This window comes from Actinia tenebrosa, unplaced genomic scaffold (genome assembly GCF_029948245.1).
Source record: "Actinia tenebrosa isolate PJP-AT-01 unplaced genomic scaffold, QUT_ActTen_1.0 PGA_scaffold13__45_contigs__length_12533684, whole genome shotgun sequence".
Taxonomy (NCBI): domain Eukaryota; kingdom Metazoa; phylum Cnidaria; class Anthozoa; order Actiniaria; family Actiniidae; genus Actinia; species Actinia tenebrosa.
Window position 1 is genome coordinate 3,025,835 of NW_028292573.1, and position 5,194 is coordinate 3,031,028.

Sequence of the window (5,194 nt, forward strand, 5' to 3'; positions counted from 1 at the left end):
ACCCGCAAAAGTGAAGTGAGGTTGACCTTTTCTTCGTTCTTTAAATAGAAAACATTTTTGCTAAGGAAAGGAAAGACAGTTCGGGCGAGCTTTTGAAGGAATGCATGATTTGGATAAGAAAAAGGCGTTTGGTTGTCTAGAAGGGTTAGATTTTAAAACTGAAGGGGCGTTTGGTAAGATTTAAATGATAGTCTATATAGACCATTTGCAGTAAATTCCCACTTGGGGACCAAAAGACAATAAAGAACTAATAGCAAAAAGATTTTCCAGTCCTCCGAAGAAGGGAAATTTTTCATCTTGAACCCCACATTGGTGATTGATTAATGCGAGGCATTATAAGCTAGGCTAGCTAGACATCTTAACTCTTAGACTTTAGTGGAATAAAACAGTAAAGATACCTGGAAAATACGAGGCTTCAAGACTGGGAAAAAACTGGGTCGAGTTGGCTGTGCAGTAATGTGGCACTAATCGGTAGATCGCCATCTTGAAAACAGACCCACAATACACTGCAAAGCCAACTTGGCTAACTACAAGAGAAAATGAACTAAGAGAAGGAATCTCCGTGCCCCATCATGTGCACACTTTGATGCTATTTTTAGAATCATTGATGCTATTTTTAACTCGTTACCATGCCCGCGCGATAATCATGCTTCCTTTTAATGACTCGTTTTAGGACACGAAAGGCGCCAAAAACACAGGCTTTTGTTTACTGCAAGACTAGAAGCCGCCTACCCTCCAGAAATCAACCAATCAGGTTCTTCGCTCAAAATATCTCCAAGCTAAAAATAGCATCAAACTGTGCACATGATGGTTACAAGGCTATATAAGTAGGATTCCTTCTCTTAGTTCATATTCTCTTGCTAAATATTTATGTTATAATTCTTAAATGTCCCTTTACAGGACTTAGTTATATACTTACTTACCAACGATATTTTAGATTGCAAAATCTCTATTGCGTGAAATACGACATGAATCTTAAAGAAGACAAAAACAAAAAAAACAAAACAAAAATAAACAAAAAGACAAAAAACAAAACAAAACAAAAAACAAAAAAACAAACAAAAAACAACAACAAACAAACAAACAAACAAACAAAAATACCCACAATTTCATTTGCATTGAAAATAAAGAACCTTAGTCACAAAAACTACTCAGTACTTTTCTAATCGTGTATATATGCAGGCATATCAACTGTCAGTACGGAGATGGAACAAGATTTTGAGAATTATTGGTTTCTTTCTTACATCCATTTGTCAGAAGAATTGTTTTTAGTTATTCTTGAAGCTGTCACAGCGCGCAAGTTATGTATTACGCACAAGAGGTCGAAATTCACTTGAAGTGAGTGAGAGAGATGTTGTTATTACCTGGGGAACTGAGGGGAAGAGATGCTGTTATTACCTGGGGAACTGAGGGGAGGGGATGTTGTTATCACCTGGGGAACTGAAGGGAAGGGATGTTGTTATCACCTGGGAAACTGAGGTGAAGGGATGTTGTTATTACCTGACGAACTGAGGGGAAGGGATGTTGTTATCACCTGGGGAACTGAGGGGAAGGGATGTTGTTAGTACCTGACGAACTGAGGGGAGGGGATGTTGTTATCACCTGGGGAACTGAGGGGAAGGGATGTTGTTAGTACCTGACGAACTGAGGGGAGGGGATGTTGTTATCACCTGGGGGACTGAGGGAGGGGGATGTTGTTGTCACCTGGGGGACTAAAGGGAGGGGATGTTGTTATCACCTGGAGGACTGAGGGTAGGGGATGCTGTTATCACCCGTGGGACTTACGGGAGGGATGTTGTTATCACCTGGGGGACTTACGGGAGAAATGTTGTTATCACCTGGGGAACTGAGGGGAGGGGATGCTGTTATCACCTGGGGAACTGAGGGGAGGGGATGTTGTTATCACCTGGGGAACTGAGGGGAAGGGATGTTGTTATCACCTGGGGAACTGAGGGGAAGGGATGTTGTTATTACCTGACGAACTGAGGGGAGGGGATGTTGTTATCACCTGGGGGACTGAGGGGAGGGGATGCTGTTATCAGCTAGGGAACGGAGGGGAAGGGATGTTGTTATCACCTGGGGGACTTACGGGAGAAATGTTGTTATCACCTGGGGGACTGAGGGGAGGGGATGTTGTTATCACCCGTGAGACTTACGGGAGGGATGTTGTTATCACCTGGGGGACTGTTTAGGAATGATATTGAATTGATATCGCTATGAACTAAACCTACGCGCTTTAACCAAATCAAGAATGATTCAAAACAGCTCCGTCTACCTCCTTGTTTGGAATTGTCATTCTGGCCGTAGCGCAGATAGCAATGCAAGAAAATTTATATAAATTTATCCTTGGGATCTAGAAATCCCATCTGGTACAGCTAGTGAGGTTTTCCTCCAATCTTCATTGTAGTCTCATTTTACTTTCTCAGTGGCTGACTTTCCATGTACTTCGATTCCTTCTCCGTTCACTACAGCTTACAATAAACGTCTACCGTAAATTATACGGCGTACTGCAAATCTCTTTTTCTATATAAGAGTTTGTATTTTTGTTTTCATAATTTATTTAATTTTTGTCTAGTTAAGAGTAAAGATTGATATTTGTCAAGTCCTTTATATGCGGTTAACTCAAGCGGCCGGTCGATCCTCGAAGTGAGTATGATCTTGCAGTATAACGCTCTCTTACACGACGAAGGATTTTCTTTCTTTTTATTTATCTTTTATTGTATTCATACCGCATAGTAGTAAGGAACTGAGAACGCTTCCAATCGATTGGCTCAAGGGATGATTAACAGTATACATTTTAAAAAGTGACACTTGCTCATGCACACTATGCTCACTGTAAGATTAAAAGTTGTTTTTCAAGCTGGAGCTCATGACGATTCTTAGGGAAATCGAGGATAACGCCGAGCAGAAAAGTTGTGTGCACGTATGGCTAGGGTTATATTTATCTCAGGAGTATTTGCCGCCCTTGTTCATGTTCCGTGGATCGATCGAATGGAACATAGGCTCAGCGGCGCAGTTGTTTTGGTCAAGACCAACACGTACGATCATCCATTTAAGCTATAAAACATCTGACATACCCGCAGAGCAGAATTAGCTTGACTTCCTGTCTATTTTTAAACTGAGATAAATCGATTCGTGATAGAAAATAAAGTCTGCGTGTCTGTGAGGTGTACATACATGTTCATGGACTGAGCACTGTGGGATAGAGAACACGAGGGCTAGGAATATACTAGTCAATTGAAAACTCCACCTCAGACCCCTGGGACAGGGCGGGGGAATGTGTCTTCATGTCATATATCAGGGCTGTAACTAGGGGGGAAGCACAGGGTGCACGTCCCCCCCCCCCCCCCCCCCCCCCCCCCCCCCCCATAAAATCTTAAGGTCCGCTCATCCATCTCCTTTTTTCTTTATTGGTTCTGCTTTTTTTTGGTTACCTTTTTTTTTATTATTTTAATTGAATTGAATCGATTTTTTTTTTGGTTCTGCTTTCTTAAAAAAAAACATCAATGGTCCGATTTTATTCGATGTGCACCCTCCCTGTAAAAGTTCTGGTTACGGCCCTGTATATCTGTCTTCTCCATTTTATTTTGAAAAAATTGCCCCGCTAAACAAACAAATAATACTCTAGGGAAATGACACGTGGTCTGCAATTAGGAACATTACGTCCCAAGCAAAAATGGTCTGCAGACATTAGTAGTCAATATTTAGTCTTAGTAATTTGACCCTATATAATTTAGATTCACTTATATTGGACTCTTACCGGGACAAGGCAAGGGTTACCCTAGTTTATGGACAATATCTTTTGTTACGTTTTCCCCAATATTCCAGTTAGCCCTAGCAAGGTTACCCTACTTCATTATTCTGGCTGCTTAGATTTTCTGCAATATTGAGCTTGGACCACACAGTCTTCTGGATTATTTACTTATCATGACACGAGTTACATGCCCTTAGGCAAAGTAAATTAAATAAATGGGGATTTTGTCTGGGCTTATCTTAACGTCACTAAACCCAAGCCTAGACAAGTCTTGTGGGTCATTAGTAGGCGTAAGAACCCATAATGAATCTACTTTTTTAGTTGTTTACTTTACTACAAAACCAGTGACTATGAGATTTTCATTTAATGAATAAACTCTCAGTTTGGCTTAACCAGAAGGAACATAATCTGCAATGTACTTCTAGATTTTATAGGTTGGGTGTATTGTACGTTTTCCCACTTCAGCGGACATATTGTGCTATACACTGGAGAATAAGATTCTGTGTTTGTGTTTTATCCATATTCATATGTCTTGCTATCCACAACCTTTAAGCAAAGAAATGATACTCTAGAGAATGACATGTGTTCTGAAATAATAAAAAAAATATCAGATGCCAACGAATAAGGTCTATAGACCCCTTGCAGCACGTCGGAATGCAGCTCAATTTGGTCGACATAACAAAGATTTTCTAATTCTCAGGGGATTGAAATGCTTATGGTTTGTCCTTCAAATTGAGCTCTGACGTCACATAGGGGTCTATTGGCCGTCCAAATACCTCTTCCATGAGACGAGAAGTAAAGAATGTCAGCTGCGCTTCAGCACTTTGGACTTTGAGAAGTGATTAGGTCATCTCAACCAAGTGTCCATTACTAACATCTCCTTGCATAAAATACGCTAAGTTAAAGTCATCAGCTACCTACTAGGTCTTGTGTTATTCGACACGGAGAATGTGCACGATTCATGCTGGTTCATTTGGCACAAGTACTAACATATCTGACGATACTACCCCGCAAAAATAATTCAAATACTTGCTGCTGAAAATGCTTAGTAATGCTCGGACCTCGTGAAGCAGCAGTAAGGGGGACTCGCGAATCGCCGCCATTGCCAAAAATCACAAATCGAAAAACACCAGGGGGGGGGGTGGGTTTTTTGGAGCAGTGACGAGGCCCTACAGGGGGTCTTGCGCGATCGGGTGGCAGCGCGAAAAGTCCCTTACTGCTGCTCTGTTGGGTACTGCAAACGGAGGTTAAAATATTTGTTGGATATACGATGCATGAATGTAAAAAGTTCGCCAATGACTTCTGTGTGATTTGCCTAAGATTCAAAGTTAATATACCCAAGCCCAAGGGTTTCTGGTGTTGTGGTAAAAAAATGCAAATAGAAGATGACACGTCAGCACAGTGTTACGAGTGTGGTAAGAATATTCGTAATGCCGTACC

General features: G+C 41.2%; 1 long non-coding RNA gene across 1 annotated transcript; it reads right to left on the reverse strand.

Annotated features, from left to right (window-relative positions):
- Positions 1-4,103: 4,103 nt before the first annotated feature.
- LOC148911610 (uncharacterized) lies at positions 4,104-4,815 on the reverse strand. The gene is made up of 2 exons (XR_016119564.1): positions 4,531-4,815; positions 4,104-4,300 (listed from the first exon to the last, which is right to left on the reverse strand). It is a non-coding gene; the product is annotated as an uncharacterized LOC148911610 (long non-coding RNA).
- Positions 4,816-5,194: the final 379 nt, after the last annotated feature.